A 12,213-nucleotide genomic window follows, 5' to 3' on the forward strand; every position below is an offset into this window, starting at 1 on the left:
TGTAAAACACATCGATGCTGTTCTTGCCAAGCATGTTTGACAAGATGGCCATGTGCAAACATATTTTCATGCTGACTTTACATTGTAAAAACACATTCAGGCTGGCAGTGCCCATTAAATTCCCGTATCTCACTGTAAAACACATTTCCATTGTGGCTGTGCCCAGTATATACTAGCATGCCACTGTAAAAACGTGCTTCAATGATGCCTGCACCTACAATACATGCCAACAGTGACGTGATAAAATATGTTCATATTGTCTGTACCCACTGTAAGGAATTCATGGTGGCAACAGTAAAGACGGACACAAGTGATCGCAGTTGAAGTGTGTTTATTAAACTGTATAGATAGGTTGGAAAAATGCCTCATCTAAACCTAAATCTAAGATGGGAGCAAGCTTCGACCATCAAACAATAACAAGTCAGAGTGGCGTCTTGTCAAAATAAAACGGCCTATACTAAAAAACCTATTGCCAATCCTTACGCTAAATACAAAAAGAAGTGTGGGATATTGTTTATAAGAAAGGATGAAGTGTTCACAAATAAAAAGGTAGGATGCGGTAGTCGGGGTCTCCCTTCCCCATGTTTTCGCCCTGAACAAAGTAGGATTTTGGAGCACAGCACACGCTCGAGCTTTCCCAGCACGAGCCAACAGTTCCGCTATCAGCAATTGAGGGTCTTTGGTGGTTAAGTCTCTTTTCTACAAAAAGTCTCTTGCTGCTGTGGACCTAATTTATTCAAAATAATAAACAAAAGTTCCTTTCTGCTTGCACGTTGGGTGATGGCTTTCACCCTTGGATCCCCCTCTTCCAGGCGCAGATCCCTCTTGACTGTTTGCCTCCCTCGATCGGGTTCACTATGGCTTTTAATGCAATTTTGTTGATGACATTCTCAAATCTTAATGTCTTTTTAAACAGTTCACTGTGGCCATCCCTCGGCCGGGTTCCCTCTTGTTGACACACTGTATTTCTGGACTTTAGACATCGCCCCCTCTTTACCGGCATCCCTCTTTCGGGTTCACTCTTGCCAATCTTGTCAATCGTGCCTTTTCTCATTCAATTCTTACGATTCAGGATTCCCTTCCCTTAACTTCACAATCATCTGTCGGTCAATGACTTTCGACTATAAAGAGGATTTTACAAGACCCCTGTATGACCACTTTGACCCCCTTTCTTGTCTTTCCCAAAGTCTTTTTGCACTCGTGGTTTCAGCAATTGGGTTATCACCCAGAGTTTTCCTGAGTGAGCACCCACGTGGGGCCCGACTCCTCTGTTGCTGGTTTTCCCCCTTTTAGCATCAATAGCTCTTTATGCTTTCACAGTTCAAATAGCCGTTTTCTACTTTTTGTTTAATGCAGTTCGGTTTCTTATCGACTCTCTCCTTTACTCGCCGGCTGTGATGAACTGCTTGGGTTTCCTTCTCTTTGGAGACAACGTTGGTACCCCGTAGACGAGGCATCTCCCCCGACTTTGTTATCAGCAGAGGAGGGTCTCGTGTACCGTTGACATCTGCTGCAACACATGCTGGCTATTGTTCGCGGTCTTACAATTCCTTCTGCAGAGGTTTCACAAGCCTTGTTCAGAAAGAGCAAGGTCGCTTCTCTTCTTGTCACCCTCTCGGTTCATGACGTCTTTCTCCTCCTCTTGAACTGCCATGCTGAGTTAGCTCTCTTGACGTGTGGTCTGCCTTGCTCGCCTTGTGCTCTCATGCTCCACCTTTTATCCCTGTGGGCAAGGGAAAGGCCCATCAGGTGTGTGCGGCTCTGGTCAATAGCCTGACTTTGCCTGACCCTGGTGTTGGGACATGTCAGGTAAATGGCTCGAGTGTTAGTCTGTCGTCCTTCGTAATGTGCAAAAGTGTTTGTGTCGTAAAGGGCGGGGGTTCATTTTTGCGTATCCTACATGGTAGGTTGCAGAAAAGGTGTCATAAGAAGGGGGATACCGCGCCCCACCCATCAGTGCCCCACTTCCACGCCCCGAGGACCCCCTTCCAGGGGATCCTCCCTCACTGGTCCACCCCCAGGAGCTGGATACAATAGTGATGGCCGTGTCCTGGCCACCTGGATGACAGACCCCCGGGGACTAGTCAGGGAGACACCTTCAGGTTTCTCACAACACAGTCTATTTAGTGTATTTATTTTATTTTTATTTTTGCAGTGCCAAACTCTGCAGTATCACACAGCTGGTACAGGATAAGTAGGTACGTACAGACAATATAGTGATAAGATTATACATATTGGTTAAAAAGCCAGGTTTCCAGGAGCTTTCTGAAGGCAGTGTGTGATGTTTCATTTCAAATGTGTCCACAGAGAGCATTCCAAAGGGTGGGCATAGTGACACAGAAGATTGAGGCACCAGCTTGCTAACGATTCAATCTGGGGGTACACACAGTTCAAGGCTTGAAGAGGAGGAAAGGGGGCGTACCATTGATTTTACTGAGATGAGGGGACAAGGTAAGAGGTAGCATTCTGGTGCAAGCATCAGTGTTTAATGGACAACGTTTTAAATTTGATTCTTTCTTTGATGGGTAGCCAATGCACCTCTCTGCTTTTTGACGGAAATGTAGTCTGAGTATTTTAATCTGAATACCGCCCTTAATCCATTATTTTGTAGAAGTTGTAAATTAGCAAGGTTCTTGGAAGATGTGCTTGAAAGAAGAACATTGCAGTAATCGAGTTTGCTGCCTACAATGGCTTGTGCGAGAGTCTGGCAATTCTTTGGAGGGATACATTTTCTACACAGGATGATACGTTTAGCTGTGTAGGCAGTGGCAGAGACGAGAGCATTGATGTGGCATGACATATTAAGTTCGGCATCGAGGTAGACGCCCAGTGTCTTCATGTGGTTGGAGACCTGGATGGGAGTTTTGTCAATGGAGAAAGAAGAATAGGACGGGTTCCGGGAGCTTAGGCGGTCAGGGAAGCCCACAAGTAGCAGTTCGTTTTTTTCGTCATTGAGACAGAGATTATGGGCGGCCATCCAGTTCTGAATGACACTGTATGCCTGGCTAATTGTTATGACATCCTGGTCGTAGTTCCCCGATACTGGCAGCAAGATTTGGGTGTCATCTGCAAAGTTTGTGTAAGGGATGTCCAAAACATCCAAGTGAGTGAAGAGGGGTTTAGTGTACATGTTGTATAGGGCAGGGGAGATACAGGAGCCCTGGGTGACCCCACATGGAACTGGGATGGTATCAGCTGAGGCAGCTTCAATAAAGACCTTGGAAGTGCGCTCACTCAGGAAGGAATTGATCCAATGCGCAGCCCCCCCTGGTGAAGTGGAAGTTTGACACATGGTGTTGGCAAAGGATGGCATGATCAACAAGGTCAAAGGCTGCTGATAGGTTGAGGAGGAGCAGGATGGCAATGATGTCATAGTCCCTGAAACTGTACAGTTGCAATTTGAGGTTCAAAAGCAGTGTTTCTTGACTGTGCTTTGGTCGAAAGCCAGATTGTCTGGAAACAAGAAGCTGGTATTGTTCAAGATAGATTTGTATCTGGGAATAGGTGATGCGGTCAAGGATTTTCAAGAGGAAGGGCACTGTAGTTATGGGTCAGTAATTTGTGGGGAGGGTGGGGTCCAGGTAGGGTTTCTTGATGAGTGGGGATACCCAGGCAGCTTTTAGGCAGGTAGAGACATTATTAGCTGCAAAAGAGGCATCAGCAAAGTCGTCTATAGCAGGTGCTAAGGTGGTAGCGCAAAGTTTGACTTTGTATGCCGGACATATTCCCCCTTTACAGTTAGTGGGTTTGAGGTGTTTATCATAGTAGTGATGTCTTCCGTGGTAACAGGTGAGAAAAGGAATTGGATGGTAGGGGGACATTGGGTGTGGGAGGGGGGAGGTGTCAGAACGGTCGGTTTGGCAAGGAGTTGGAGTTTCTTCTCTGTGATTTTAAGTTTTAGCTTCTCAATTTTACCTGTGAGGGCAGATTGGATAGTTGAGCACCAGTTGTAGTCAATATGGAATGGGGGTGGAGAGGTGAGGTGGGTTTTGCAATTCCTTCAGAAAGGCACAGAGGTCTCCACAACTGTAATTGGCTTCAGTGATCTTGTTACTCAGGGATGTAGCTTTGGTCATAAAGATAGCATATTTGAAGGCAGTGTGGAAGGACTCTCGATTTGTTACTGTGAGGTATTTTCTCCAAGAGTATTCACTGACTCGTTTGAGTCGGCGTAGGTTCTGAGAAACACATGTTATGATAGGTTATTTTTTTGATATGATAGGTAATTTATAACGCGCTTAATACCCAGAGATTTCTAAGCACGGACCGGGGATCGAACCTTTGTTGCTCCGTGTCGTCTTGCTTCTAAGGCAAGCACGTTGCCGCTGAGCTTTCCTCCCGAGACTGGCCTTTCTGTCCAGTTTGCTTGACTTAGGTTTTAGTGGTGCATGTTTGTCAATAGTGCATGTGAGGGCAGTTAAGATCCGGGAGGCATGGGCCATCCAGTCATTAGGAGGTGGGGGAGGTTGAGAGAGGTGTTTGAGCAGTGTCGGGCAAGGCTATCTTCTGTGCGAGTGGGAAAGACCAAACTCAATGATAGAGGGGTTAGACCAGGGCACAGGTAAAATAGATGTGATATTAACAGACGTATTTAGTATGAGGAGCCAGTCCAATTATATTGATTTATTTATTGTTGATTTATAACACGATTAATACCAGTGAGTGGCTTCTAAGCGTCGGATCGGTATACGAACCTGTATTGCGCTGCGTTGTCTTGCTTCCAAGACAAACGCATTGCACCTGAGGAGGGGGATGTCCAGTTCAGGGGAATTCTCACGGTTGGGCTGGTGGTAGATCAAAAGCATATTGATGGTGGTTTGGGTGCTGAGGTGAAGTTTGGTCAAAGTAACTTCATATCCTGGCCCAGGGGAGGTCAGGATCTCCCTAAAAGCCAACGAGGTCATAGCGATGAGGGCAACACTAGGTTTGTCCATCTATCATCTATAAGGATGGAATACTCGGGTGGCATGGCGAGAGAGAGGGACTGTCCTGCAGCACTATGCAACCATGATTCTGTGATCGCCAAAAAGTCGAGATGGTATTCCATGATGAGGTTGTGGATGTTAGTGGCATGTGTGCACAGTGAGCGGGCATTGATGAGAGCCCCTTTAAATTGTAGACTTTTGCTAGGTTGGGATTCCTTAATGTGTACGATGGGTGGTTGGTGAGGGGATGGAGGTGGTCGAGAGGTAAGGGCGGAGGTAGGGTGGGTGATGAGATATGGTGGGCTCGTAGGATTCCCATGATGGGGTACCACGGTGGGAGCTCTTGCGGTACAGTTCTAGTACACAGCTTGGCTAGTCATTCAGCACCTTGAGAAGGTAAAGTATGCACTATGGCTGGCTGTAGGCGTAGGATGGGAGACGAATGGTTGTGGTCTGGCGGACTGGTGGATGGAATGAGATGGGGAGGGGTGTAAGTGGGGATAAGTGTTAGTTGAAATAGGGCTGGATGGGTGTGGTCCTGCGAGGTTTGGGCATGCAAGACATGAGTCGAGAAATGGGCGTGTTCTGGGTAGAAAAGGAGTGTGTGCCGGTAGCAGCATTTCTTGGCTTGTAGGACTAGAGGTGGGGTGACTGCCGAGGCTGGAGTATAGGATCTGGTGACTGTGGGATATTTGCAGCATGGTAGGATTAGTCAGGCAGGGAAGAGGGGAGAGAACGTGGAAGATGGGGAGTGGGGAAGTGGGTGGTCATAGGGAGGCGGGTGGCGGATGATATTTTGGAGGTGTGTGCCTCGGGTGGGGCACAATCACAAGGCCTTGGTATTGTTTACTAGCATAATTGCAGATAGGTTGAACTTACCTTGTTGTGCCAGAGCTAAAGCAGGAGGATCAGATGCCCATGCAGAGCTCTGTAAGACACACAATGGTGGCAGCTTCGAGGAGGTATGCTGATGTGGGAAGAGCAGCGAGAGCCAGGGTGTAGGCACGGCAAGGAGTGATGGCCTGAAGGCAAGCTGGGTGCCTGTGCCCTGCATGCATGGACAGGCACAGACAGGCGTCGGCCTTGGTACTGGGCCTTTGTATCTGGGGCATGCTGGCAGGGCCTGATGTCTCTGTTTTCCTAGCGGGAATTCGCTCAAAGTCAGCAAATCCTGTGCAGGCTTCGGTGCCACATCATTGCTGGAGACGAGGACAGGCTAGAAAGCCTGGATGGCGGCGGCCATCTTTGTGTGGTGCGCCGTCTTGCTGGCTGCAATGGGCATCCCAGTGATGCTGTTGCTGGACTCCTTCAAGATGGTTCCTGGAATGCTCGAGGAGCTGGATGAGGCCACAGATGATATTGGCAGTGCTTCAGAACCTACAGGCGTCAGCCTTGGCTATGCTAGCATTGCCTATCTGCCCGCATTGCCCTTTAAAGGCAACTTCATGTGGCAAGTATCCAAAAATATCTCTGTGGTGCCCAGAAGTCCCTGTCTGCTTCTGAGGACTGCTAGGACAGAGGCTCGGGAGCTGAGTGCCACCCCAAACTAGACGATGATGGATCCAGTGGTGGAATGGGGTGGATCCCCTTGTAACTGATTCTTGGCAGTGGACAGCTGCATGACATCTCGGCAAGCCCATCTCTGGCAAACGGACCTACCCAAGTTCCACTTTGCATAGATTTTATACCCCAATAACATATTCCTGGAAAGGACCCTCTTGGCCACCCCTGGAACCTCTCAGTGCACCAAAACCCGGTAGTTACCGTGCCACACGTGCAGGGTTGCTACACTGCAACAACCACGAATCTGTGGCCTAGCACTTTGACCTTTTAACATGCCCAGCCACGGTAAAAACCACATACCAATATGGAAGAAACACATTTAATACAATCTCAGTTCATGTGATCTCATGGTGAGTCATATCAATGTTGGGAGTTCCTGGCCTGCTCTTTCCAAAACCTTTGCATGCACTGAAACTTTGTTGTTCCTGGCATGTGAGAAGCACACTGGGAATGCAACCTTTTCGACTGACAGCGGCACATTCCAAGGAACAGAAACAGAACACAATAATATTAATAGTAACACACCATTCCCATATTCAGGAGACTCCCAGCAATGCTAGTTCACTACTAACCCAAAAAGAGTCCAATTATCAGTAGTACTGCAGGGATTTAAGTGGGCCGGGGCTAGCCTGGGCAGAGCTCTGGCAGGCTCCAAAATGTGTGCCCGACACGGAGCCCTGCCAGGGCACCCTAAAGCCCCCTGGTAGCCCCAGCCAACCAGGCCTGTAAAAGCCAAGGCTTTTTTTTCTAAAGCCTGAAGCTTTTGCATGTAAGCGAGAGCTTCAGGCTTTAAAAAAAAAAGCCCTGCCTTTTCATTGTGTCACTGCGTCAACCCCCTGCCAGACACCCCTTTCACTAGAGATGCAGGGGTGATGGTCCCTGCAGCTCTAATGAAAGTGGTATTTGGCAGAGGGTCGGCGCGGAGACACAATGAAAAGGTGAGGTTTTTTTTTAAAAGCCAGATGCTCTCTCTAACATGCTAGAGCTTCAGGCTTTAGAAAAAAGAGCCTCACTATTTCATTGTATAACCGCGCCGACCCTTTGTCAGACACCTCTTTCATTAGAGATGCGGGGATCATCACCCTCGCACTGAAGGTGAGGGTGTGATGATCCCCACATCTCTAGTGAAAAGGGTGCCTGGCATGGGGTCAGAACCGCAATTAAAAGATGAGGCAACTATTACCGTACCTGACAGCTGCCTGTTAGGCCACAACTCTGATCCTTTTGCGAAATCGGGCCGGGGCTCTTACGGGGCGTGGCCTAAGAGGTAACATTCAGGTAAGGTAATTGTTGCCTAATCTTTTAAGTGCGGCACCGACCCCCCATGCCAGGCCACACCCCCAAGATCCCTGGCTCAAGTTTGAAGGCCATTTAAACCACTGGGGCCAGGCTTTAGTTGGTGATTATTCCCCAACACGGAGTCCCGTAGAGTCCCAGTCTGCCCAGGATCTATTGATGTGAGGAGCTACTGCTACAGTGTTCTTTGCTTTTTTCCTTGTGCTGGACTGACCCTTTAATTGGTTGACTCCACCTTAAATAGGTGTTGCTGGCGCGAAGCACCGCGTAGAGTCCCAGTCTGCCTCAAGTCGGCGAATAAGTAGAAACACTCTTTGCACTTGCTAGTAGAAACACTATTTGCACTTGCTAGTAGAAACACTCTTTGCACTTGCTTCTATGGCAAAACCTGGCTCTGGTCCACAGACGCGGCAAAAGACGCTGTTTGAGCGAAGGGACCATCGGGCAGCGGCGCCCAGCTCGGGAACCGGCCACGCAGACAATCAATCCTTTGAGGTAAGCTCTGAATCAATAACGTTAGAGCACCCGATGATATTCTGCTTACAAACGTGGAAAGTTCCTCACTGAAGTCATTAGCAGGCTCCACTGTTAGTGAGTTCGCTACAAAGGCGTCTCCAAAGACCGACGCGAAGAAAAACCATTCCCCTTCCAAGTCAGTGACCGTGGAAAATGGCGCCTTATTAATCAACCCAGGCACGGCCAACAAATCAAACACTCATACTGAAGAAAACAATAGAAGTGGGCAAAGAGGTGGGTAGCGCCGTTCAATCAGACGTACAAGTGGATTTGCGTACACCAAATGGTCCCATTGAACTTGTTGTAAATACTACAATGTTTGAGTCCCCATTTGATATCACGTATATTGAAATGTTGGAACTACAAGTTCCAAACGGCCCTGCAGTAAGCCAGGGATTCGTCTTTGAGCCCCCCCTTTACAGTGGTGAGAAATAAATAAGCGGCGTTCGAGCCCCTCCCCTTAAATACCTCGCCAGCAAGTGCTCATCCAGCAGTAGTGCGCAATGAGCGATCCATCACTCCGAGGCAGCCTCAATTTGGAGGTGGTGAAGTGCCTCTGGATAAAAGTGCATTGACTGTGCTTAAAGTTCCCCAGGTTTTATTACATCTACCTGTGCAACTGACAAAGGAGTCCGCGGGACCGCAAGGAGCACGGCCCGCTACTCAGCCACTTCACTTCACGGAGGCATCGTACAGTCCATCAACACTGCATTAGCCATTATGGCAAAACACTCTTGACTGATGGTGAAGCCAATGACACTTCGGGTACCAGCACCTACGTGTCAACAGGTGAATAAAATAGGAGCCGTTGTCACACCTGCTAACAAAAGTTTGACCATCGAAATGAAATCAATCAATGACAGCACTTTGAACAGCAGTATGTATGCAAACGATTGTCATGCAAAAACCCCAAGAGTTGACTTGGCAGCACGTTTGACAGCACGATTGAAAGAGGATTACCTCCAAATTAAAGATAAATTAACACTCAGTTATGGGAAACCAGCAGGAAGCAAGACATCCATGTTAACAAATGATATCCCTCCTTTGGAAGAGGTAGCAAATGTAAACAGGGCTTCGCAGCAGAAAAAACAGTTCGAGCGAACTAGCACCCCAAATGGCGTGGCTTGATAAGATGCATCGGCTTGTCTTTGACATCAGAGCAACAAATCCAAGAATTACAAAAAGCGCAGCAGCAGCAGGAGGAGGCGTGCAATCAATCTGTCAAAGAAAATCTTTCAGTTGCTGCGGGAATACAAATCCACAACAATGTGCTTGCAGCCACCTCCCTTGCTTCTGATTCCGTTTGTCAAGCTCCACGAGTCTCTCAGTGATGCCATAAAGGACCAGGGCGCTTTGATGGCTAACCTGAATGAAAAATTAACAAAAATTGTAGACACAAATGAGGTACTACGACAAAGAATGGAGAGAGAAGGGGAACTGACCATGCAGTGGCAACACAGACTTGGTGATTTAGCAATGAGAGAACACACTAACTCAGTGGATCTCATGGACGGAGTCCTTGAGTGCCTAAAATGGATCAGGCACCTTGACGAGAAAGGGCATGAGCAACGTCAAGGAATTCCAACCGCTATCTATTCACACAGTGGTTTGGATTGCCCATCTCAGTTCAAAAACACCCACGACAATCAAAAACAAGATTTCATATTTTCTGCAAATGAAGGATGTTTACCACCCCCCGAAGCCTCACGTACAGCAATTCCAATTGATGCCACTAACATTGTAAAGCCGAAGGAGGTCTACAGCATTATTCAGGATGCCCAGGCAGTGGGGATAGTGACCGTATTCCTCTGATGAGACACATTCGTCAAAAAATCCTGCTGCTGCTCCCGGAAGAAACCTACGTGAATACAGATCGGCTACTAGGACCGTCAATACTCCAGAACAACATTCTGATCAAGGGTCCAAACTGCCTATCAACACTTACGGAATCTTTGTTGGTACTGCAAAGTCATTGACGGACATTTCCAAATCTCTAACCTTGTCTAAGTGTCAAGAGAAAAATGGGCTCAAAGATGGCAAAAAGAAAGGACTTCACAAAAGGCATTCAGTGGCACAAACAAGAACATTTGTAAGAAATCTATCAACCCCACAAAAGCCGGGGCTCTTTCAACGTGGGATGACGTCCAAGTCTCAAAAACAAAAAAACAAGGAAGGACAACGGACAAAGTCACGGTTTCAAAAGAAGCTCAGGAAGATCAGTGCCGTAACCCAAAAAAGATTGTGACTGGAGTCTGTAGCGTCTGCAAATGAATCCATGGAAAGGTCTGATACCCCTTGTGAGTGGTCAACTTACTCAATTGACTCACATGACGATCAAATTGTGTTGGGCAATGGGGACGATGCTGAAAATATTCCCCCGGTAAAATCTATTCAAATAGATAGGAATATTCCAGTGACTCCACCGTTACAAAGGGCAACGGCTAATGTCAAGTCCAAAGTCCTGGCTTCTCAGCCAGAGGCCGCAAAGAAGCTTCGAACTACTGAAAGCGTCGACATAGGCTATTCCATACTGCAAACGAGTCACCAAAGAAAACAGCATCGTCAAAGTTAAATACATGCATGACGCTTGCCCAAAGTCAAAAACAAAATGACTCCAGACCAGAAGAGCACGGAGCAAGATCCAAGGATCTACATCACAGGACGTGGACGGTGCTAATTGAAAACATCCTCCCCGATGGAAAGGAGGTAAATCTAAACAGGCAAAACGTGATGCGCATATTGCATGGCATCCCCTCACTGTGCACAATTACTTCTGCAGACATTGCGATAGTGGAATACATCACAGAAGAGTGCTCAGATCAGGTCCTCCTGCACATCAGGTCTCATGCAGTGGAACACGCCTTAGTGGCTGCAAAAGAAGAGCTATTAGTCTATGGGTTTGACCTTTCCGTGGTTAGAAATAGTCAAGTTTTTCAAAAAAGACTGCGAGAAACAGGGAGATCCTGATAAATCCACAAACGAAAGAAGAAGAGAGATTTTAAATGATTTGTTCAGCTCCAACAATAGTGAGACCAGAGAGGATTCAAGGTCTAAAACATGCCAAGGAGTAGGCATCACAAACAAGCAGCAAAGTCTGAAATGGAAATAACAAATAACCATCGAAAGTGAAGCCCCTTGTGTATTGATCTCTTGGAACACAAGAGGTTTTAATCACTTATTCCAGGATTTTCCATTTTCTTTGGATAACTACTTTGCTATATGCCTTCAAGAAACGTGGTTGAGGGAAACTCCCACACGTGATAGTTATACATCAGTTCTAAACCCAGCAGGCAAAAACAGCCTTGGTCGTCCATTCTCTGGCCTTTTGACAATGATAAATAACTGGCTGGGTTATTATACAATCATTTAACTCAAACATGTTTGTCCAGGGTTCACTGCTTCAACTGAACATTGAGAGTGTAGGTCAGGCAACTCATATGCTTCTGATCAACACATACTGGAATCTGAGGATGATTTCGACTGCAACATATATGTCATCAATAACTTCGATGATCGACGTCTGCCAAATAACATATGATGAACTCTCAGTACTAATATGTGGTGATTTAAATTGCTCTTGGTTTGATGATATCAACGAGGAATATGCAACAGGAAACAAGTCACAGACGATGATGGTGCGCAGAAGAACGCACTGGCAAACCGCATTAGAATCGCATGATTGCGATATGTTAAATGGAAAGACAAAAGGTGACACACCACCAAACGGTACCTGGCATCGAGACCTAGTTTCAAAAACTCTGGACTACATTTGGATCTCTAATTCTTTATAGCCAAAAATCAATGATATGAAAGTACATAAAACCTCTAAAAGTGATCACGATTTCTTGGAAACGACATGGCTCGGTACATGTAAGAAATCTTGTGGAAAATACTCAATGCCACTGGAGGTTAA

This window comes from Ambystoma mexicanum, chromosome 2p, assembly GCF_040938575.1.
Source record: "Ambystoma mexicanum isolate Mex_15411 chromosome 2p, UKY_AmexF1_1, whole genome shotgun sequence".
Taxonomy (NCBI): domain Eukaryota; kingdom Metazoa; phylum Chordata; class Amphibia; order Caudata; family Ambystomatidae; genus Ambystoma; species Ambystoma mexicanum.